General features: G+C 38.1%; 1 pseudogene; it reads left to right on the top strand.

Annotated features, from left to right (window-relative positions):
* Positions 1-4,940: 4,940 nt before the first annotated feature.
* Positions 4,941-5,732, top strand: LOC104858478 (annotated as a pseudogene).
* Positions 5,733-23,694: the final 17,962 nt, after the last annotated feature.

The raw sequence follows: 23,694 nt of genomic DNA, 5'->3' as shown, positions 1-23,694 counted from the left end.
TTCTTTTGATTATTAATGAGCATATTTCCCCTTATTTGTTAATGTACTTAAATTTCATTTTCTGTGAATTATGTTCTTATCTTGCGGCCCATCCCTTAGGTTCTTAGTGGATTTTTTTTTAATCAATTTTTAAGAGCTTATATATACATTAAATAGATCAACCTTTTATCATTTAAAAGCACACCCCCATTTTCAGTTTACATTTTTCGATGCTCAGAATTTTTAAAAAATTTCACAAGATTTAAATTTCATGTGTAGAATATCCTGAAATCAGCATTTTTATTTTCTAGATTTGGTCATTTCTTTCTTTTACACAGATGGTACTTTCTCTAAAACTGATTTAGGTGGTCTGGCTGACAACAGGTTCTACCTTGCTTGCTTTCCTAGTCATGCAGAGTACCTGCACATCATTTAGTGCCCCAGGACTAAAGACTCCTTTCCTTCTCTACTCATAAGAGAGTGCTTTTGCAGTACTATACCACTTTTACCATTTCAGTTTCATAAAATTTGGTTACTGTTAGATTCCTTTCACTACTCCTTCAAATATTCTTTATTGTTTTATTCTTCCAGATGAAATTTACAATTATGCTGTCATGTTGCAAAAGAAAAATACGTATTTTTAAACAGAAGTGCTTTAAGCCTACAAAATAATTAAATCGAAAACTGCAGGTTTAGCTTTCCTATCCAACTCTCTATTTTTCCTATTTTAGTGTCATTTTCATTTTCTTATTTTGATCCTAGGGATGGAAACCAGGGCATTATACACACTGAGCACAATTTTCTTACTGAGATGCACCCCAGCTCATTTTCTTCATATGTACTTCCTTTCATGTTAAGCTCACATCTTGTTATTTTATAATTTTTAAATCTGCTATTATGTATAAGAACAGATAGTCTATGTATTGTGTAAACAGTTACTGATTGTAGGTGTTTAGTAAAATCACAGATTTATCTATATTTTATAAAATAACTTTTAAGTTGATCATCCTGGGTTTTGCAGGTATACAATCTCAGTTACAATCGTATTTTTAATCTCCTTATTTCTATTTTATGCTGCAGTAGGTGGAATTCCAAGATCTCTCTAGGGTCTTACACATACCTTCTCCCAGATATTCAATCAAACATCAATCTAGGTACTATTTTAAAGGGATTTTGCAGATGTAATTCATGTACCAGGGAGGCTATCCAGGTGGCCCTGACCTAATTACATGATCTGAGTTTAGAAAGGAGACAGAGGAAGCCAGAAGTTCAAAGTACGGTGAGGATTCAACACATAGTTGCTGACTTGAAGATGAAGGGTAGAGTACAAGGCAGGGAGCAGGGGTTGAGAGCAGTGCACTGAACACCAGCAAGGAATCAAAGACCTCAATCCTACAACTTCAAAGAAATGAATTCTGCCAGCAACAAGGATGAGCTTGGAAGCTGATTCTTCTACAGAGCCTCCAGCTAGGAACTCAGCTGAGTTCAGGCTTGCGAGACTCCATCATGCCCTACCAAATATCTCGCCTACAACAGAACTGTGACCTACATGTATTGCTCTGAAACCTCTAAATCTGTGATATCTGTTAAGCAGCAATAGATTGTGGAGCAAGAGAAAACCAATACACCTGTCTTTTTACCTGGCCTGGACTTGGGGTGCAATGCTAAAGATTAAATAGTAATGTCAGTGTTTCTTAGCAGTCAGGGAACACTCAGGACAGAGGCCATATTAGTAATAAGAAGTTTATAACCTGATATAAAAATTTGTTACCTAGTAAAAAGAGAGCAAGTTTTAAAACAGGTCTATAAAAGGTCCAGAAGGGGCATATGCTTCTACTACTGACCCCAAGCTGAAGGTATGTGTGTGAATTAGAAAGGACTAAGAGCACAGAAGAGGCTCTTTCTCAGGCAGCACTGAAAGGGGTGTGGCTTCCACAGAACACACAGCTGGACAGTAAAGGATCTAGCAGATACACATCAGAGTTGGTCCACAGGAGTGCCTTACTGGGAGCAGAAACTTCCTTGAGGGCATGAGTAGCTCAAAGCTGCTTCATGAGAACAAAGGTAAGCACTTAACTTCATACAATGGATGTCTTAGTACAGATGTTTTAGTCAGCTTTGGACACTACTAACAAAAATACCACACACTGGATGGCTTAACCAACATCTATTTCTCACAGTTCTGGAGGCTAGGAAGTCCAAGATCAGGTGCCAGATTGGTCAAAGTCTAGTGAGGGCCTCATCCTGGCTTGTGGATGGCAATCACGCTCACAAGGTAGAAAGCAGAGGGAAAGCAGCGAGCCCTCTCATGTCTCTTCTTACAGGGGCACTAATCCCATTCACCAGGGCTCCACTGCTGTAACCTAAATATTTCCCAAAGGTCCCACATCTCCTAACACCAACACCATCACACAGTAGGTTAAGATGTCAGCATACAAATTTGGAGGGGGAGAGGTAGCAAATATATTCAGTCCATAATACCTAGAGCAGTAACTGGCAGACCTATGGCACAAGTGTTACTGTATTTGTTTTTCTTTTAAGGCAGAAAATGTTAATGTATGAATTGTTTTTTCTAAACTAAAACCTCAGTACTCAGGTTTACTTGCAGTGTTGGCACTTTGCAATAATTAAGTGAGTTTGGGTTTGCAGTTTGGGCACTCACCTTTAAAATGTCCACTATCTCTGACATAGGAGATGGCAACTTTTTTGCAAGGGTTATACAGTAAATATTTTAAACTTTGTGGGCCCCAGTCTTCATTCCAACTACTTGGTTTAGTTTCGAAGCATGAAAGCGGGCACAGACAATACCTGAACTAATGGGCATAGTTGTGCTCCACCAAACTGTTACTTACTAAAACAAGTAGCAGGCTTGATTTGGGTCACAGGTTGAAATTTGCCATCCTGTCTTTTGGCACTAGTAGGTGTGCAAAGGACAGCCTTCTATATGACATCATGTATCCCTGACTCAAAGTTCAAGACAAATGACAAAGACCTTAGGAGATTTAAACTATATTTACCATCTTCCAGTCTTTTGTGCTGCCGCTATCATTTACTATTTTTGCTGTTTTGTATCATTAATATTACTATAGATTTGGGGCCAGGGATTTAGCTCTGTGGCACTGCGCCTACCTCGCAAGCACAAGGTCCTGAGTTCGAACCCCAGTGACGAAAAAAAACAGTTTATCCTTTTAGTGCGCTTCACTCCTTCCTGCAACTCCATGTTTCCATGTGGGATAATTTTCCTTCTACATGAGGAATTTATTTATAGTTCCTTTAGAGGAAATCTGCTGAGAATTCTCTAAAGCTTTTCTGTCTATCTGAAAATATCTATTCATACTTCATTTGCTTGCTATCTGGATTGGCAGTTATTTTCCTGTAACACATTGAAGAACTGTTCCACTGCCTTCTGATTTCCATTTCCTCAGCAAAGGAGATAATCAGTCCTATTGCAGAACCTGTAAAGGGAATGTAACTTTCTCCTCTTGTGGCTTTTGTTTTGTTTATTTATGAGACAGGGTCTAATGTTTCCCAGGCTGGCTTCAAACCCCTGGAATTGAGATCTTTTGTGTTGCAGGCTCCCCAGGAATAATTTGGGGCTACACGTATGTATCAGCATGCTGATTTGTTCCTTTGGCTGCTTTTTAAGATTTTGTTTAGCAATTTTCTCTCTTTTGTTTTTATCTACATAGATCTACAGTGATTCCTAAATTTGTAGCTTGATAGTTTTATGTAAATTTTATGTATGAGAAAATTCTTAGTCACTCTTTAAATATCATTTCCAAACTATTCTCTTCTCGTCTGATGCTCTAATTTTAAGTACTTTAAACAGTATCCCATTTATTTCTTGCATATTTTTGTTTTCCTTTTATTTTCATTTTTTATCCATTTATCTCTGGCTATGGCTATTTTCTTCTAGCCTATCCTCTAGTTAATTAATTCCTATTTAATTTTTTTTTCATAGTTTCCAGTTTTCTGCTGAAATTCTCCATTTGTCATTTAATTTATTTGCCATATTAATCAATATTCCCTTCAGGTCCACATCTGACAGCCAACCCTAACATCTGGATCTCCTGTGTATGACCCTGATGCTTATTTTTTCTAATGTTTTAACTTTTTATATGCCTAGGGTTTGTCTACTGGGCATGCATGTGAAAATCTGTGTAGATAATGTGAGGTTCTAGATGATGTCACTGTCTTCTAGAAAGAACTTAGTTTTGCTTACAAAAGGCACTTGAGAGTCTGGATGATTCACTTTAATCTATTCTAGCTGATTCAGAGTTTTCAAGATTGGTTTTACGTTCATCCTACACCAAGAGTAAAAAGTGGATTTTTGAAGAGTGGTTCCCAACTAACAGCTGGTACATTTGCCAAGGAACTTGTTCTTCCTGTCACTCTTAAATTCCAGAGTGTGACCCCAGCCTCAGATATCGCTGAAAACGCCATTCAACTTAAACATAGCCTTCTGCTCTGCTTTTCAGTCAGAGCGTTTGATAAATCCCTCAAAAGGGTCATGTGGGGCAGCAAATGTTTATGCTTCATCTTTAGACCACCCTTCTCTCAAAAGTCCCCAGGGCCCGGCACTAGCTTCCAATGCTTTCAAACAGCTGCCTTCATTATCTCCCTAGCTTTCACAGTGCCTTAGTTTTTGGTAACAGGTAAGTCTGACACAGGTAGTCGGCCCTGGCCAGAAGCAGAGGTCCAAAGGACGTGACTTGGACTGAATGACTCTCTAGGAAGTAACTGGAATAGTCCCATGAATTTCCTTATCTACTACTGCAGTAGAACAGTAATACAGTTCTTGTATTCCAAAGACAAATCTTATTTGGTCTAAGCTACTGTTTTAATATGCTGTTGTATTTGTCTCAAATTCTCTTTCAAACAAGGGTCTAAAGAAATACACTGATGGACCAGAGCTGCTCTGGAGGATCACATGTGACTGAGACAGTCCCTCCAAAGAAACCATGACCTGGTGGGTGTGAGTTACTGCCACAAATAGCAAGAGGCCCTTGCCAGTGATGTCATGGAGGACATGAAGGTCCTCACTGGAGGGAAGAGGCCCAAGCCTACCAAAGCATCAACAATCTGGAGCCAGTAGGCTGTCCCTTAAAACTGATGCACCCTAAGCAAAACATAGAAAGAACAAAAAAGAGTATTTAAATAAAGACCCAGACAGATTCCTGGAATACCTGAGGCAGAACTCATAGATGGTTCCTGATGGGGAGGTGATAGGAACAGCCAGCCAGGAAGTAAGGGATGAAATTGCAGTTCCTTTAAAGAAAGACAGCTGTTGGGAAGGAAGATGATTAAAAAGAAAGCAGCCAAGAAAAACGCAATGGTATATTTTCATTGTAGAAAACCTGGCTATGGAGCTGCAGATTGCCCAGCTGCCTTTGAAAATCAATATCTAGGATGTTACTGTTGTGGGTCCACAGAGCATGAAATAACCAAGTGCAAGGCCAAACTGGACCAGCTCTTGGTGAATTTTCTTTTACAAAAGGTTTTGTTTGCGGGGAGATCAGGACACCTTGTCCTGATAATCCCAAAGGACTTTATGCTGATGATGAACTTTATGCAATCTTTGTGGCTCTGTGTCACATCTGAAGAAAGACTGCCCTGAAAGTCAGAATTCAGACAGAATGGTCACTGTTGGTCACTGGGAAGAGGGAATGAACGCAGACTATGAAGAAATTTTGGATGGACCTAAACTGCAGAAACCCAAAACAAAGATACCCAAAGTTGTTAATATTAAGTAATGATTGGTGCTATTACTAATTGCCACCTCATTATTTTCCAAGCTGGGGTTACTTTACAAGTTCAAGCTGGGTTTCCTCTGAGTCAAGTCTGTATTATAGATATTGATTGCACTGGTCTACATGGAATCAAAATCAATTTGCTGTTCTCTGTCCACCAATGAGTGCTTCTACTGTTTGTGGAGAAAAGTGTCAGATGATTAAAGTGTATTCTCTGAAAGTATCTCTATGAACAGACAGAACTTCGTCACAACTAAGTTTTGTAGTTTTTTCCCTCTCCTTTGGTACCAGGAATTGAACTCAGGACTTTGTGCTCGCCAGGCAGGCACAGTGCCTGGTCATAACTAAGTGATTACACATCTGACTGTAACAATTATCTTTTTCAAAAAGCAAAATTATGCAGAAAAGCAAATTATTCCTAAACAATGCATATTGCTTTGCAATTTTTTTTTGGTACCAGGGATTGAACCCGGGTCCTTACATTTGCGAGGCAGGTGACAGAAGCACTGAGCTAAATCCTCAGCTCTTGCTTTGCATTTTAAAATTAATTTTTGGTTATGTTGTTCTCTTGGTTCAAAATATCAATTTATTATTACAATAGAAATTTATAAGTTGCCACTAAAAATCTGTATTTTTCAAATATTGAGAAGTACATCTACTATTTTCCTATTAAAATATTGATAACTTTCTGATAAAATAAAAAACCGTTAGTTTTTTAGCTATCATTTTTATGGCTTTATAATATAATTAAGCTAGCTTCATGAAACTGAATAGCTACCCCTTATTTTTTAAGTTCTGAAGTAATCTACATAGTAGATATAAGGTCTGAAAGTTTGAAAAGGAGAAACTTTCAGGAGACTCCCCCTACCTCATCCCTGCTTTCCTATTTTTTGGGGGCTGGGGAGTAAACTCAGGGCCTTGCACATGCTAAGCACATGTTCTACCACCGTCTACACCCCCGTTCCCCAGGAGATAAATCTTTTGTAATTAAAATTTCTTCCTTATTCTATTTAGGTTATCTGGATTCTCAATGGGACTGTGAATTCTTACAAAGTTAATATCCTTTCCTAGCATAAAGGTAGGACTCAACAAACACTGAATTCTCTTTGACCTAAAACGTTGTCTTTTTGCTTTATACCATGTCATAAAAAGTATTGTTTTTGAGATGAGGAGTTGCTCTTCATTACTCAAAACTTTAAAATTATAGAGTTTAGGTATGTATTAAAGACATTAGTGGAACTGAAAATGGGATATTATTGCTCACTATGCTTTCCTCATCACCCATGTCATCAAATCCTGAAGACAGCTGTTATCAGAAGTCAGTAGAGAAACCTAACACATATGAATATAGAGGTATTCAGTCAATCAAGCAGTATTTACTCAGTGTCTATTATGTCTGTCAAACCATGTTTTATACCAAAAATTAAATGCGAATCCTGTCCTCAAGGAGTTTGTAATCTAGTGGAAGGAAGGAAGAGCACATATCTATTATAAAGGGTAGAAAGTCTAAGAACCATAAGAAAGATACTGTCCATCTGCCATACATTTTATATGCCAAGGAGCAATAGAGAAAGCATTCCATTTTTTCTCTCTTTTTAATATACCTCTAAAATAAAAGGGAAGCTAAGCTTTATATACAAAGTGACTGCATACTAGGCATCTGATCTTACTGAATAAAGCTTTACTAAGAAAAACCCAGCATCACTGCATTAAGATAATTAAACGTCACAGGACAGTTTTATACCAAACTGATTACTAAGGTTATATCTGTGATGGTGTTAAAATAATACCATGGTCTAGACCTGAGTCACTCCTTTAAAACTGCAGTAATATACACACAACAGATAAATACAAAGCAAATGTGAAATAGTAAGGAATAGACTGTATATTTGCTGAATATAGGAAAGATAGCGTGTGCCTACAATGAGGTGAGAAACTACATACTGCACATTTAATTCTTATAATAACACTGTAATTAGCATGCATTATTATTCACTTCTTCCAGCTGAACACTCAGAAAAATAAAAATGCCAAAGTTACCTAGTTAGTAAGTGGCAGTCCTAGAAATCTAACTCAGAATTGACAATTAACAAGACTACCCATACAGTGGTCCTTGAACAGTAGCTATCAACTAATAAGGAAGTTTTATAACTCTGTGAAATGAGAAAACGAAAGATGAGGTAAACTTTTCATAGTTACATTTCATTTACTTAATTTCTAAGATCATGCTGTAAGATGGTATCCTTTCTACCACTATGCATGTGAATGTCTTTTATTTTATAAAGTAGCGATAAGATAGGATGATAGTTTTCATTCAAGTGTCACATATGTCAAGACTGAAAGATAAGCCAGACATCATGGCAGTGTACACCTGTAACTCCGGCACTCTGGGGGGCTGAGGCAGGAGGACTGCAAGTTTGAACTGAGCCTGGGCAACTTTTGGAGCTGCTGTATAGAAATATGGGGGATGGAAGGAAGAGGTGAGGGGGAGAGAAGAGAGATGTAGCCTAATAGAAAGGCCCTGGGTGGTCTTTGCAGGTGTTTACATACATTAAAATATACTGAATAGTATATTTAAATATGTGCAGATTAATTTATGTAGAAAAACCTGTTACTTATACTTTAAAAATTTCACCAAGAATAAAAAGGAATTTGAGTCTTTTTTTCCAATTAAGTTTATTGGTACATTTTAGGTATACAATACAGTTACATTCATCATTGGGATCTTGTACCTTTACATGACAAATCCTGGTTCTTATTTTTCCCCATTCACCTGCTCTCCCTTCACCCCCTCCACCCTTCCCTATTTACAAAGACTTTGTTTCCATTTTTTTTCCTTTTCTTCTATTTTTTCTTATCCCTTCTTACCTTTCCCCTACCCCATTTAAACTTTCTATTCCTGTTTCACATTATCAATTGTACAGGAATTTGAGTCTTTTGAAGTATATTATTATTTTTACCTGAAGGTGTTTGTACCTGTTTTCAGCACCTCTAGCATCAACTGACTGGAGGAATTTATTTTCTCATCTTTCTAAGACTCTTATTTAAATTTTGCCAACTGAATAGTTCTTTTATCTCAATTTCTTTAATTTGCCTTGCTTCAGTTAGTGGTAAAATAAACTTTAAAAATGTTTGCTTGTTAATCTTATGGTTACAAATTGTATTTTTCTTCATTTATCTATGCTAAAAGGTACAGAACTAGTTTTCTTCAAGACCTGGGTTTGAACCCAGGACTGTATGAGTTTAGCAAGTCACACTACCTCTGTGAGTCTGAGCTTTCTCTTCCACAAACTCTATGAAATTATGTATTTTTTTAAGACCTGGAGACCAAATCCAGGGCTTCTCATGTGGTAGGCAAACACTGAGCTACCATCCTCAGCCTAGAACTATGAATTTTTAAAAGTTTAGTTAAAATTTATTCTTGGAAACACAGGAGATAAGCAAGATATAATACTTGTTAATACTGGTACTGTTAACCATCATCACCTTGACTATACAAAACATTTAACAGCAAGGTAATACAAACACGAAATAAAATCAGGCACACACACACCACACCCACACCCACACACACCCCTCTTACATTTTTAAGAAAAAATAGTTAAAACATATATCCATTTTAACATGCACCTAGCTTTAAGGCTTTTTCTCTTTTAAAAAGTTTATAGTAGGGCTGGGGATTTAGCTCAGTGGCACTGTGCCTGCCTCGCAAGCACAAGGTCATGAGTTCAAACCCTGGTATGGGGGGAACAAAATTATAGTTAATGTATAGTTATATAGCCATAATAATCATAATCTGGATTTAGAATATTTTCTTTAAAAGATCCCTTGACACACTTGGAAATGTTATAGTTGAGGGTCATTTCTCTTCCCATGAAGTTTTCTGCTGGTGTAAAATGCTGTTCATTAACCTTCGCTGTTGGAGGTGGGGTGGATGAGAGAGTGAGGTCTGACTTATTCTTGCTCTGTGTCCTCCTCTCAGCTCCATTTCTCTCTCTAGAGACCCAGCATTCTGGTTGGGGGTGGAAATGGGCAAGGAGAGGGCACAATCAGAGGGGCCATTTCTCACTTTCTGCTCTTTACTACCCCTTGAGTTAGTGGATTTTCTCTACTGACAAGAGTAATTGGAAGGGAAGGCAGGTTAAAAATAAAGACGGCTCGCCTTCTGCCCCTTTATTTCCCTTCCCTATCTGTCTGGAAATAGCAAAAAACCTACACTATCAACACCAACAAGTTTGCATGTTCTTTTTACAACCAAAGGGACCAGCTTTTTATATACCCAAATGTAGAATTTTAGTGACTTTTTCATAATGTACAGTTTTTTGTGAATACAAATTTCTGTATTTTAGAACCAATCTCATTTTTAATAATGTTAAAAAAGTAAAGAAAATAACTTCTTGGCCTTTTGGCTAAGATCAAGTGTAAAAAAAAATGTCTAGAGAAAAAAACCCTCCTGTTTTTGCCATGTCATGTTCCACAAGTGCAGGTAATGTTTGTCAGTTGAATAAAAATCGTATTTAGTAGAAAAAAAATTCCCTGCCCCAATTTGTAGCCAATCCACATTCTCATTAGCTCTAGACAATCACTGATATTTGAGTCCTATAGATTTGCACTTTGTGAAAATATAACAAATGAAATCTGGTTTTTTTCACTTAGTATGCAATCACATTTCCTTTATCCAATCACTAGTGGATGGACATTTGGATTGTTTCCATTACTGGCTATTAATGAATAACATACACATTTGTGTTTTGTGTGGATACGTTTTTATGTGGACTGGGTTAGACAAGTAGCACAATTCCTGGATAGTACAGCGAATTTATAATTCACTTTTTTTTTTTTCTTCCCAGACAGGCTCTGCCTAAGTCACTAAGTTACCCAGGCTGGGATCAAACATCGGATCCTCCTGCCTCAGTCTTCGAGAGTGCTGGGATTACAGGTGTGCATCTCTCTACCCAGCTTATGTATTTTTTTTTTTTTGAGACAGGGTCACGCTATGTAGTTCAGGCTTGAACTATGTAGCCTAGGCTGGTCCTGAACTCGTGGAGATGCTCCTGCCTCAGCCTCCCAAGTGCTGGGATTACAGCCACTACACCTGGCTTATGTTTAATTTTCAAGATAAGAGCTGCATCAACCAATGCAACCAGCACTGTATAAGGGTTTCCATTTCTTCACATCTTTGTTATTACTTGTCTTTTGACTATAGTTATTCTAGTGGATATGAAGTGGTATCTCATTGTAGTTTAAATTTTAACTCACCTACTGTCTGCTGACGTCAAGTATCTAAGATGCTTATTAGCTATTGTATCTCCTCTTCGGTGAAAGGCCTTACTTGAAATCTTATGCCTACCTTAAAACTGGGATATTGTTTTATTATTGAGTTATAAGGGTTCTATCGTTCACCAGTGATATGATATGCAAATTCAGTCTGTGGCTTATCTTCTCATTTACTTAAAGATGTCTTGTAAAGCACAATGTTATTTTATGTAGACATCATTTTCCTTTTTTTTTTCTTTTTTTGGTACTGGGGATTGAACTTGGGTCCTTGAGCTTGCGAGGCAGGCAGCAATAGACATCATTTTCTTAACGGTGTCTCTTGAAGTATGAAGTTTTTTATTTTACTGTAGTCCAATTTATCAACTTTAAACAAATAAACTATGTTTTGGTGTGTCTAAGAATTTTGCCTAACCAAAAGTCACCACCACCGCCACTCTATTGTAAAGGTTATATAAATTCTTACACTTAGGTCTATGATCCATTTTGAGTTAATTCTTGTGTACAGTGTGAAATAGGGGTCTAAATAATCTTTTATGCATTTGACTAACCAATTAAGCATCATCTGTTAAAAGTCTATTCTTTTCCCCCACTGAACTATCTTGGCACCTTTTCAAAAACCCAATTCACAGGCTAGGAATGAGCGCTTGCATAGCATGGGTGAGGCCCTAGGTTTGACTTCTACCACCACAAAACAAACTAAAACCAACTGACCATGAATAAAAGGCTTACTTCTGAATGCTCAATTCAGATTAATTTGTCTACATCTCTCTTTATGCTAATATCACATTATCTTAACTAATCTTCATAGTATGGGAATTGGAATTCCCAAATACTTTCAGTTTTATCATTTGTCAATGTTGTTTTGGCCATTCTAAGTCTTCTGCATTTACCAACAAGTATTAGAATCAGCTTGTCAATTTTTGCAAAACAAAACAAAGCCAAAAAACGCTTTCTGGGGTACTGACAGGGACTGTACCGAATCTGCAGATTAATTTAGGGGAACTACCATATTAATAATATTGTTTCCCTATCCATCAATGTGGAATGTCTAAGTTTTTGGATTTGCCTTAATTTCTGCAATGTTTTGCAGTTTCCAATGTAAACATCTTTTTATAATCCTTTTTTTTTCGTACCGGGGATTGAACTCGGGTCCTCGCACTTGCAAGGCAGGCAGCGGAACCACTGAGCTAAATCCCTGGCCCTAAACATCTTTTATTTGTTGTTAAAATTGTGCCCAAGAGAGCTGGGGATTTAGCTCAGTGGCACCGCGCCTGCCTTGCAAGCACAAGGTCCTGAGTTTGATCCCCGATACTTAAAAAAAAAAATCTGCTCAAGTTTTTAGTTCCTTTTGATATTGTAGTGAATTAAAGTTTCCATAATTTATTTTTTACATTGTTTACTGATAGCATGTTGAAACACAAATGATTGTTTAATATTGAGTATCTTATGACCTTACTAAGTCTGTTTTACGTAGCATTTTTTAAAGTGGATTCCTCAGAGTCCTCCCACCTCCATCCTGTACTGGGAATGGACCACTAAGTAGTTAAGCACTCCTTCATTGACTTACATTTCAGTTCTCTATTTTGCTTATTTATTTAGTACTGGGGATTGAACCCAGGGAGGACTGAGCTAAAGCCCCAGCCCTTTTTTTCCCCCTTGCCACAAAGACCAGGCTGGCTTTGAACTTGCAATCCCTCTGCCTCAGCCTCCTGAACAGCTAGGATTACAGGAGTATGCTACTGCACAGAATCTCCTTGGGGTTTTCTATAGAATCCTGTCATCTGTATAAAAGGACAGTTTTACTTCCTTGTAATCTAGACATTTTTATTACTTTTTCTTACCTGATTACATAGGCTAAAATCCCCAGTAAAATGCTGAATAGACGTAAAGAGAGCTGACATTCCTGTCTCATTCCCAGATTTGGAGAGAAAGCATTTAGTCATTCATGTTTAAAGCATTTTAACTTACTGTGCTTTACATGTTTTTATATGTACATTTTATCAACCTGAGCCTTGGGATCAGTCTAAGTTGGCAATATTAAACTTGGGAACCATCTATGTATGTGTGGTACAGTACTTATAGTCACAAGGCTGAATGAGATTACCAAAAGAGTGAGTAGAAAAATGGAAGTTCACCAGGAGTGAAGTTAGAGGTTTCGTTAAAAAAGACTGGCTTGATATTAGGTATTTTAGTAAATTTGGAATTTGATCTGGTGAGAATAGAAGCCAATTCAAGCACTCAAGCCAATGATGTGAATAAATGTTATCAAATGACAGCATGTTATATCTATAACTAACAGATGTGTGTAATGACACCACTAATAATTAACTGAGGGCGCAAATTCAGAAGACTTAAGTCTGTAGATAGACATCAACAGATACATTCATGATAGGCTTATTCTACATATGTAGTATATTTTAGTAAAAAATTATAACATTCTTTTTTTTGGGGGGGGGTACCAGGAATTAAACTCAAGACCTTGTGCTTGCCAGGTAGGTGCCGTGCCACTCAGTTACATCCTGGCCCAATATCCTTAAACTGTATTTTATAAAAAATTAAAGAGTTGTACTCTCATTCCATCTGTTTTTTTTTCATATTCGTATACTTCTCTACCAATCTAGTCATTTAACACCTATCTTTTCTGAAAACCATGATATAGGAGTAAAAAAATAAAACTGTTATTTTGCCAACACAGAGAGTCAAATAATGAAATAACAAGACAGTATACCTATTCCACACCAGGTGTCTGTGTTTCCTTACCTAGTAAGTCTTTTAAGGCTTGTAACTCTCCATTCCTGCAAACTGTTTGCATTGAAGGACCAGTAAAAAGATTCAGTGCAGAAGAAAAATGGGTCAAGTGAAGGAAACTGCTTTCCAACTGAGATCTGAGACTGAATAGGAGGCAGGTGAATTAGAAGAAAGGCAGTTATCACCCATTCATACGCTGCTCTTATATATCAAAGTCGGCTTACTCCATTAACTAATGCACGCCAGTTTCAAGGTGACAGGTTTTTTTTTAAACAGAAATGTCTTCCAACTTTTTATAACCTGGATCAAAACTAGAATCACTTTAAGTGGGCTTAAGTTTTTCAGTAATGTTAATTTTCAAGTATACTCCAAGAAAAACCTGCCACTGTGGCAGAAAAAAAAAGCGCCATGAGCTCTGTTTGTCTCACAGGCACGCTCCTGCCCAAGCTACATTCCTAATGCCAGTTAGAAGTGAGGGAAAAATGAAAATTCACACTCGGTTTTTCAAATACAAATAATGTTTCTTATAAATACTCTTAGATTTTTCTTAATATAATTTTAGACCCCAAAATGGTACTAATTAGTGCTGTGAACTCTCAACCCATTAGACACATTTGACAAAAAAAATTTCTTTTACTAGATCAGATACTGCAGGTCAAAGGTGGGGCTTTAAACATTTCTGATTTTCCAAGATGATGCAAATCACTCAGTCTAAATGAGGTGGTATAAGAGAACAGTTGGGAAATTTTCTGAGCACTCCTGAAGGCTGAAATTTGTAACTGATGTTCACTAATTTCAAGATTTTTGTTGGAATATCACAAGGTAAGAAAAAATTCTTAGGCTTTAGGATTTACGTAATTAAAATTCTGCCATGTAGGGTTAAATAGGCATTCGTATATGTGATTTAAATAGCATGTGTGGGGCTGGGACTTAGCTCAGTGCTGCCACCGCCTGCCTCACAAGCACAAGGTCCCAAGTGTGATCCCTAACATGCATACATATATACATACATACATAAATAGCTAGCATAGCATGTGTGGGGCTCTCAGTTGGATCCTCAACACCAGAAATAAACACATTTAAAAATTTTGCTATGAGTCCTATACTTAAAAGTATAAATCAGCATGAAATGATTTCAAGAAAAATAATCTGGACAGTATTCTTTAAAATGTCTGATATCTTCCACAGTCTGCCCTAAAGACCAGAAAAATAAGTTTAATACATGCTAACTAGACAATTCAGTTTAGTCATAATGATTCCATTCCTTATAATGCTCATTTTTCCAGTGGGCACTAAATGACAATCTAAAGATCATCATCAATTCTGTGAAAGTCAAACTAGGAATTATTCTGTAACTTATCTATCAAACATAAAATTTTGAGGATGTCTGCATGAAATACTATGCACTATTGCTTTCCAGTTTAGTAAGGGGCAATGCTCAGGGGTGTGTCAAGGAAAAGGAATTAACTGCCCATTCTTCCAGATAGCTATATAAAAAGCTGACCCAATAGTGGCCATTTCTGGGGAATTTTTTGTTTGTTTTTTGAGACATGGTCTCACTATGTAGTTCAGGCTGGCCTCAAATGCCTAGAGATCCTCCTGTCTCAGCCTCCTGAGTGCTGGGATTATAGGTGTGCCACCATGTCTGGGTCTGGCTAACAATGGCTATTAAGATGGACTCATCCCTCATCCCCTAACATTCCTTCCTCTGAACAGCAGCTGAATCCCCACATACTGGGCCGACTAGTTGAAAATAATGCATGGTCATTGTCCTAAAAAGAGGAAAAGTTCAATTATCAATCTCCCTTCTCCCATGATCACCCATGGAAGCAACATCTGAAGAGACAGATGACTCAAAACTAAAAATTTTTATCTTTATATAAATATTGTGGATATTACAAAAAAAATAAACATACTATTCCTGCTGGTAACTGCAATATAATAAAAATCTGATTACAATAATAAAGGCTTTTTGCATTATGCTGAGTTTTAAAGTCTAAGATGAACAGGAAGAATAAATAAGAATGCCCAAGCAAGTTTAAAACTCATGCCATATACAAACATACAATGGCTAAAAGTCTTATCCCTTGACTGTAATAAAATGAAAACCATTTTCGTCTGTTCTAAAGCTTCCTGCCCCACTCTAAAGGAGTAAAAAAGAAAAAAGTCTACTTTGTTACTTAGCTTTCTTAAATTTAAGGAATCTATTAAATTTATCTAATCTTTAAAAAGTTGTAGCAACTTCAACACAACTGCTACTGATGCTATTTTACTTGTACTATAATCTGATCTTATGTTTCCTTGCAACTTTGAAGATTTTTTTTCCTCTTCTTTTCTGTCAATATTCCATTATCCATAAAGTCCTCAGCTTATCTGGGACTGGTATATAAAGTCTGACTTCAGACTCTGTCATGGGAATGATACTAAAAAACTTCAATTTCATTGAGAGTATTCCCCATAATTAACAGCAGAACCCTATTATTACATGGCTCATTACATGCTTGGATTTACATGCTGAGAGTCAAATCTCTACTCCAGAACAGAACTTCATACAACCTCTGCTAAAACTGGTATCTTATGGGTCATCTTTCCCTGTCAGTATCTAAATAAGACAAATTGTGTGTATTTAACTGAACAGTCTAGCATGCTCTTTTTTCAGAGCTGAGGGGAGCTAGGCAAGCCCTCCACCACATCCCCAGCCCAACAATACCTTCTTAGGATTTAAAGGCTCTCTGGTATATTCCAGGAAGAGCAGTAAGTACTAGCTGCCCAGGCTTCTTAGAACTCATTCCTTTGGACAACTCACAACAAGCACTGTGTTGCTTTGTTCTGCAGTTACTAACAACTTTCTAGTCCCACCATCCATGCTTGGATTCCCACACAGCCGGCTATAATAGCCATAGTTATAATGCTGTACCTCTGCTCAAGAGTCGTTTTTCATCTAACACTTGGTTTATATCACATCCATTCACAACCACCAAGAGTTCCTTCCCAACTAGGCAAACAATCAACAGTTCTACCTACCAACCCCTTTGGAACGTCAGTGCCCACACAAAAACTCCACCTACAGCTAAGTCTTAGTGCTCATTTATTCAATAAATATGGAATCCCTACTGTGACCCAGCCATTATATTAGGCACTTGCTAAAGTGTTCCCCAAACATGGCTTGCTCATTCATCTTCTTATAGAATATTTCTGCTACTCAGGCAAATGCAACCTTTCAGAAAACATTTCAAGCCAAGTCTTATCTGGCCACACTACCTCACAGAGCTTCCCCTTTTTGTGAATAACTAGGCACTTTCTGCATTTCCAAAAGTCCATTCCATTAAATTTAAAATAGTATGGAGAGAAAACCATGCTCACTGTTCACATAAGTTTAAGAAATGTTTGACTAATATAAGTAAAGTATTTCTCCCACCCAAGTACTAACCAGGCCTGACTCTGCTTAGCTTCTGAGATAGGGCGTGTTCAGGGTGGCATGGCTGTAGACTAAGTAAAGTATTTTTTTTTTGCAGCTGAACTTTTCTAATCATCTAATGTTTTCATATGTATCCTCAAGGGGGAATGTGGTATATGGCTATATAATTATACATTACTCTATATTTTTGTCAAATTCCTATATACATATGTGGCTTCCTTCAAACATTTATTGCTAACTTTTTTTTTTGGTACTGGGGATCGAACTCAGGTCCTTGTGCTTGCTCAGCAGGTGGTGAAACCACTGAAGTAAATCCCCAGCCCTATTGCTAACTCTTTGTAGCATGCTTCTGGCACCTGTTTCTTGCCCTCTCTAGCAGGACAGCTTTAGGAGGACCAACAGAAGTCTATCTCCTTTACTGTGGGCACTGCACAAAGACATAGACATATAATCTGTGTGGAAAGGAGGAACCACATAACCAGGTTTAGGCTTTAGAAGGCAACATAGTATATGAGAAAGAGTGGAGGCTCTGGCAGAGGACTTAGATATGCTAATCAAGGCTCTGACTTTGGGCAAATTATTCAATTCCATCAGCCCCAGCTTCTCCATCTATAAAATAAACAGAAAATCTGCACCTATTTTATACATTACTGCTGAGCAGTGGGTGAATACACAGAAAGGGCTCAGAAAGCATCCAGTTGTATGGCCGGGGATTTAGCTCAGTGATTCCGCCACCTGCCTCACAAGTGTATGGTCCCAAGTTCAATCCCCAGTACCAAAAAGAAAGAAAAGAAAGCATCCACTTGATACTAGCAGCTGGACTGGTAAAACACAGAACAGAGGAAGTGAGATTAATTACAAGGCTTTAAAAATAAGCCAAGCTATTTTCATGCGTAGGGCTTCGAGGTGTACAGAGTTTAAATTCTATCCCCTTAATATCTTGTGGAAATAATTTCGTCCTCTGTGCATCCACTTGCTCATGTATAAAATGGGACTAAAAGCAACCACTTTAGAGGAGTGTTGTGAGGATGAAGTAACACTCTTGTCCTTGGTGCACAGTCACATAGTAAATGTTCAAATGGCTGTACCTATTTGAATATTATTTTTAAGTGGAGATCTGGTGACCGGAGCAAACACTACTCCCACAACTTCAAGATTCCCTCTGTCCTCAGTGACCCAAAAGTACCTGGTTCCCACACAGTCATCACCTTCTTCCTTCACAGTGCTCCCAACCAAAGAAACCTTGTTTACAACATCAGCCCAGAGCCTCCTGAAGAACAAAGCCTACTAGGTTCCCTCTCTCTTTCCTCTTGCTCTCAGCCTTTTGTATTTCATATGTAGTGTGAAAAAAAAAATAGTGTGATCCAAGGAATAACTTTGTACCTCTCCTCCTTAACTTCTGCAACACCCTGCTGTCAACATGACTCACCAGCAAGAATGGGTGCAAAGGCAAGACGATTTGCCTATGTTGCCATTTTCCAGTCTCAGATCTTTAATTCATGCATGCTATTTTAACTTAGGATTCCCTCACTTATTAAGAGTAATTTAAAAATTATTTTTGGGAATAAAAAGTAACCTTCACCAGGCTGAAGCCAAGTGACTTTAGGTATGAGATTTAAATCTTAATAAGCTAGAGTGCAAGCATAAAATGAATCGAAGCACACATTTTCAATAACCACTTTGCCATCAGTAAGTTGCATGTCGTAAGTTATGTCAAAAGACAGACTGTATGCTGGTAAAAGACTCAACCATAGATAGTTATCTGACTGCTGAGGATACTTTAACTTGATATTGTGATTATTGTAGGTTTGCAATTCAAGCCTTGAGAGACAGAATGTATCAAAAGTATGAAGATACTCCTTTCTAAAGGTCTAAAGAAAAGAGAAAGTCTTTAAAGAAAAAAGAGCCATTCAGGTGTTTGTATCCTGGAGGATCAAAGGGGATCATATGTAATTACACAGAGATGTTGCCCACACATGTGAGCATAAAAGCTATAAACTTGCAATGATGGCGAGCTGAAATACTTGACATATGCTCTATTTTGTTTTCATACTTTTGTATGGAATATTAAAAAAGGTGTCAGAAAGGTTTATAAGTAAGTAAAATGGAAACCAACCCTGTTAGACTAATCCTGTGGCTTCCTGGAAGCCAGATTCCAGATGACTCCTTGGGCCACGTGGCTATATGCATGTGCCACAGCGATCATTTGTGTGTTTGGGCAGGTAGGAAGGATGTGTTACAACAAACAGGCAAATAAAAGAGAGACAGATGGTGAGGCAGGCAATTTGATAGTTCTTATTTCTAAGGGTGAATATTTAAATCCACTGGCCTGTAAGAGGTGTACATTTCAGAAGCCATGTTCTTGTCCACCCTTAATATTGACTATATCTTAGGAAATCGGGGTCTACACATAATATTAAGAGTTCAAAACAGCAGCCAAGACTGCTTTCCCCAGGCGGCTCCTCCTGTTGTGGTTTGCAGGTGGAGGGCTCAGGAGAGTGTGCACCACACCACTGTCTGTACTGCAGCAGGGACGTTTCATGGCTGGATGCCCAGATTGTCTAGCTCTGCACACAGCTCTGTAGTCTTTTGAGGGCTACATGGGAGGAATGCATTTTTAACAGCTCTCCATCCCTGCAATGGCTTCTTTATTCTAAGAAATCATCTCAGGCCAAGAAAAGAATTCATTTTTAGTACAACTCCAAATGGCACAAAGGCTATGGATTTTCCCCTTACTTTTAACAAGTAAAATCTTGTTACACTGCAGTTAGCAAATTAAAAAATATATATTCTACTTTTCATGATAGAAATTAACAGTTCAAAAGCACGGTGCACACCAGAAACCTTGTATGATTATTTTAACAGGTATTCAAATGCAAGAATTACACATTTCTTGATTTCTACATCACATATATACTCTCTATGCAAGGTTACATATAGTTATTTCTGGCAAGTAATCTTTGTATCTTAAAGCAACTCTGATCCTGTAAGGTTGTATATAAGATGAAAAATTTGCGGACTGGAACATCTATTCTACTTAAGTCTTTTTAAAGTAAATTTACTGTTATTTTGTTTTTAAAAAATGCACTCCTCATGGCTGCATAATCATTTAAAATTTAATTTGTAATAATTTAGATAGTCATAATTAGACTGGTTTACAGCAAGAAAATCTATAAAATCCATGCTCTCCCCTCAAAATACTGGCTGGTTCTCACTTGACATTCTGTTCTTCATACTCAAATCTATGACATTTTCAAACAAGATGTTAAGTATCTTCACTAAGTAACTCAAATCCAGTCTCCTTCCTTGTGAAACCTATTATCCTGCAGGAGAGACTGTCACCTCCACTCCACTATTCCGAGAGACCTCACTGTTCATCTAATACCCGGAAAGACCCTCTGGCCTGAAGCTTGAAGGAAAGGTAACCCATTTGACTATCTCAGAATCATGACAAAGAAGCCAAAGAAACTTCAATCAAGGAAAACAAAAATAAACCATGCAAAAACCAGTCTTCCCTTCCACACTTAGCCTGTTGGGGGCTCCACCTCCTGCTCCCTCCACCCATCCTTTTCCTGGCTCCAAGTCTATAAATCTGTCCCCTGCCTCCTTCTGTTTCTCACACTTTCCCCACAGGCCTCAGTTACTCTAGCTAAGTAATCTTTGCTTGCTCCATCCCCAAATCATCAGTTTCATCTGCCATCCTGTCATGTGATGCAGCCTCAGGTACACAGCTAATCTACTTTATTTCTCATAAAATCTTCTGAAATACCACCTTTGCACAATAAATCCTGACCCAGTGGTAAATAGTCATCTAAAACACACACACAAACTAATGGATCCAGTTCCTACTGGGGAAGGCCACAAAGATGCATAAACAGTCTAAAATGACTCTTTATCTTAACATGTTATTAGGGAACTTAAAAGACATCAGAGACACTACACTCATTAAATAATGGACAAACAGGTAACCTCTGCTAGTAATCCTTTAAAAAAATAAAAAGTTAAGTTAGCATCACTCCCTGGGCCCAGCAAAATGATCTTCCTTTCCTTATGGTTGGCAAGGTGATGCAAACACTCCATTCTCAGCCAGTACTGTAGACATTTCACCCTGCAATTCTTCCTAACTGAAAGCTCTCTTCACTAAGGAACAGGCTGCCCTATTCCAGCCCTGACCTCCTCCTCCAGCTTAGTTTTGGAACTGAGCCAGATGACAGCATTTGGAAAAACACAAATTTATCTCAGCAAAGCTAGGTTGTTCAACAGAAAAAGTGGTGCTGCAGAGATCTGTAGTTTCATATATTTCTCACATAACTCATTTTTCAGTCATTGGCTGTTGAGTGAAACAATTCAATTCATCCAATTCATCCCTCTGTACCCGCACAATTAATTCCTCTAATGCCAACAACTTATTCCAAAATTTTGGAGCCATTTAAGAATAAATGTAGGGCCACGGATTTAGCTCAGTGGTTCTGGCACCTGCTTTGCAAGCTCAGGGACCCAAGTTCAATGCCCAGTACCAAAAAAAGAATAAATGTGAATAAATGTAAGTTTGGACCAGGGATTTAGCTCAGTGGTGCCAACGCCTGCTTTGCAAGCACAAGGTCCTGAGTTCGATCCCCGGTACCAAAAATAAATAAGTAAATGTAAACTTGTTATAAAACAATCTTTGTCAAAGTGTTAATTCACAAGCCACTTGGGGAAAAATAATAAACACTGTAAACAGGAAAAATCTAAAAACCAGCATTTACATGTATCTGAAAGTAATACCAGAATATTTAAATGCTAGAATCCAAAATGAAATAAGATTAAACCTTCTGACAGTCTCAGGGTCAAATCTCAGTCAACTTCACACTGTAATAGGCTTGGACAAGAAATACAGATGCAATGAGTTAAAATCAGTCTTTAAAAAACAGATCCTTATAATTAAATCATTTAATTATTATTTCCTGGACTATCAATTTTCATGACTCAAAATGTGAAAGAAATTTTCTAACAACATTTTAATGAAAATACAAATATGAAAAACTTTATCCATAAGCTTAAAAATTGAATGATTTCTCTTATATGAGAAACCCAAAATATAAATAAAGAACAAAATAAGGTAGAGAATACAAGATAACAAGATAGAACCTTTGCATATGGATCAGAGATGAAAGAAGTTGGGGTGAAGGGAATTAAAAAAAAAAAGATGCGTTACGTACATGTACCAACCCCCCAGTAATCATTATGTAACATAAATATGTACTAATAAAAAAGTTTTTGTTAAAAAATATTTTCAATTATAGGTAAAGTCACAACTATTTACACCTTACTTTATTCCTTAAACAAGAACAATAAAATTCTGATAACTGAATTAGACATTTTTAAGGCAAAAAATATTTCTGAACTAGACATTTTTAAAACTTCATTTTTCGTCATTTTCCCCAAGGAAAGCATCGTAGGAACGCCAACACCGAAAAGTGCTCAAAGCCCATCACTGCCTGTTAAAGTGGAATGTGAATTTCTTCAAGGTGCCCTCTGACAACCAAGTTAATCTGGCCAGAGGCTAAGTTTTAACATCTATCCTTTCTTTCACTTAGTACTGAAGGAAGTCTGGAATCTATGAATGTAACTGTCAGCACTCTCCGCACAGTTCAAACATGCCACCACTGTCCCCTGAAGTCACTTAAGCCCTATTTCCAGGGTCTCAACTCATTCACAAGGTTACCGATGCTAAACGTGAGAAATAATTTGCAAAAAATAAGCCTTAAGCGGATCAGATCACATTTAGAGATACAGATGCCTTTTAGCCAGGACAACCATAAACTGCCTTTATTGGCGCAAGGTCATCAAGGAGCAACCAGGTAACAAGAGAAAAACCGAAACTCTGAAACACAATGGATTAAAGCAAACCAGCCAGGAGGGCTTAACTTGCAACTCCTGCAAGACGCTCAAGTTGGACAGCTACAGAGCACCATTTTGAGTTCAGAATCTGCACTTCACGCGCAGAAATCAGCGAGCAGACCACTCAAATGGAGGTTTCGGCTGGCATAGGCTAAGGTCTGAAACAACTCAACTAACTGCGTGCGGAAGCACCGATACTGTACTGTCAGATGCCTTCGAACGCAATAGGTGCAGCCGAGACTCAGCGGCTCCTCCCCTGCGCCCGCACAGCATCCAAGCACAATCCTTCATCTTCGCTAGGATTCCTAGGGCTCCGGGAGGCACGCGTGCCAACGGTCTCTGCCAGGTTAACGTGCAGGGAACCCGAACGTTCTCTCTGCACCATCTAAGAGCCTCGGATCCCCTAATTAAATCTCATCCACCCAGTAAGATGCAGATGAAGCATCCCTTAGAGCAGAGGTGGCGACGGTTTCGTTATCTGATAACGGGCCAGATGCGCGGCTCCTTCTCCTCGCAGAATTACTCCGCAGTCCGCAACGCCGCTAACCAGTCCACCCGATTTCGGCTCGCACGACGCCCGCGGGTCCAGTTCCGCTCACCCCAACAACGCCACGGGGGTCTGAGCCGAGCGCCGCGGAC

The sequence above is a fragment of the Fukomys damarensis genome, unplaced genomic scaffold, assembly GCF_012274545.1.
Source record: "Fukomys damarensis isolate Sample0158 unplaced genomic scaffold, DMR_v1.0_HiC HiC_scaffold_23, whole genome shotgun sequence".
Lineage (NCBI taxonomy): Eukaryota > Metazoa > Chordata > Mammalia > Rodentia > Bathyergidae > Fukomys > Fukomys damarensis.
Note: the sequence above shows the minus strand (reverse complement) of the source record. Positions and strands in the feature narration are given on the sequence as shown.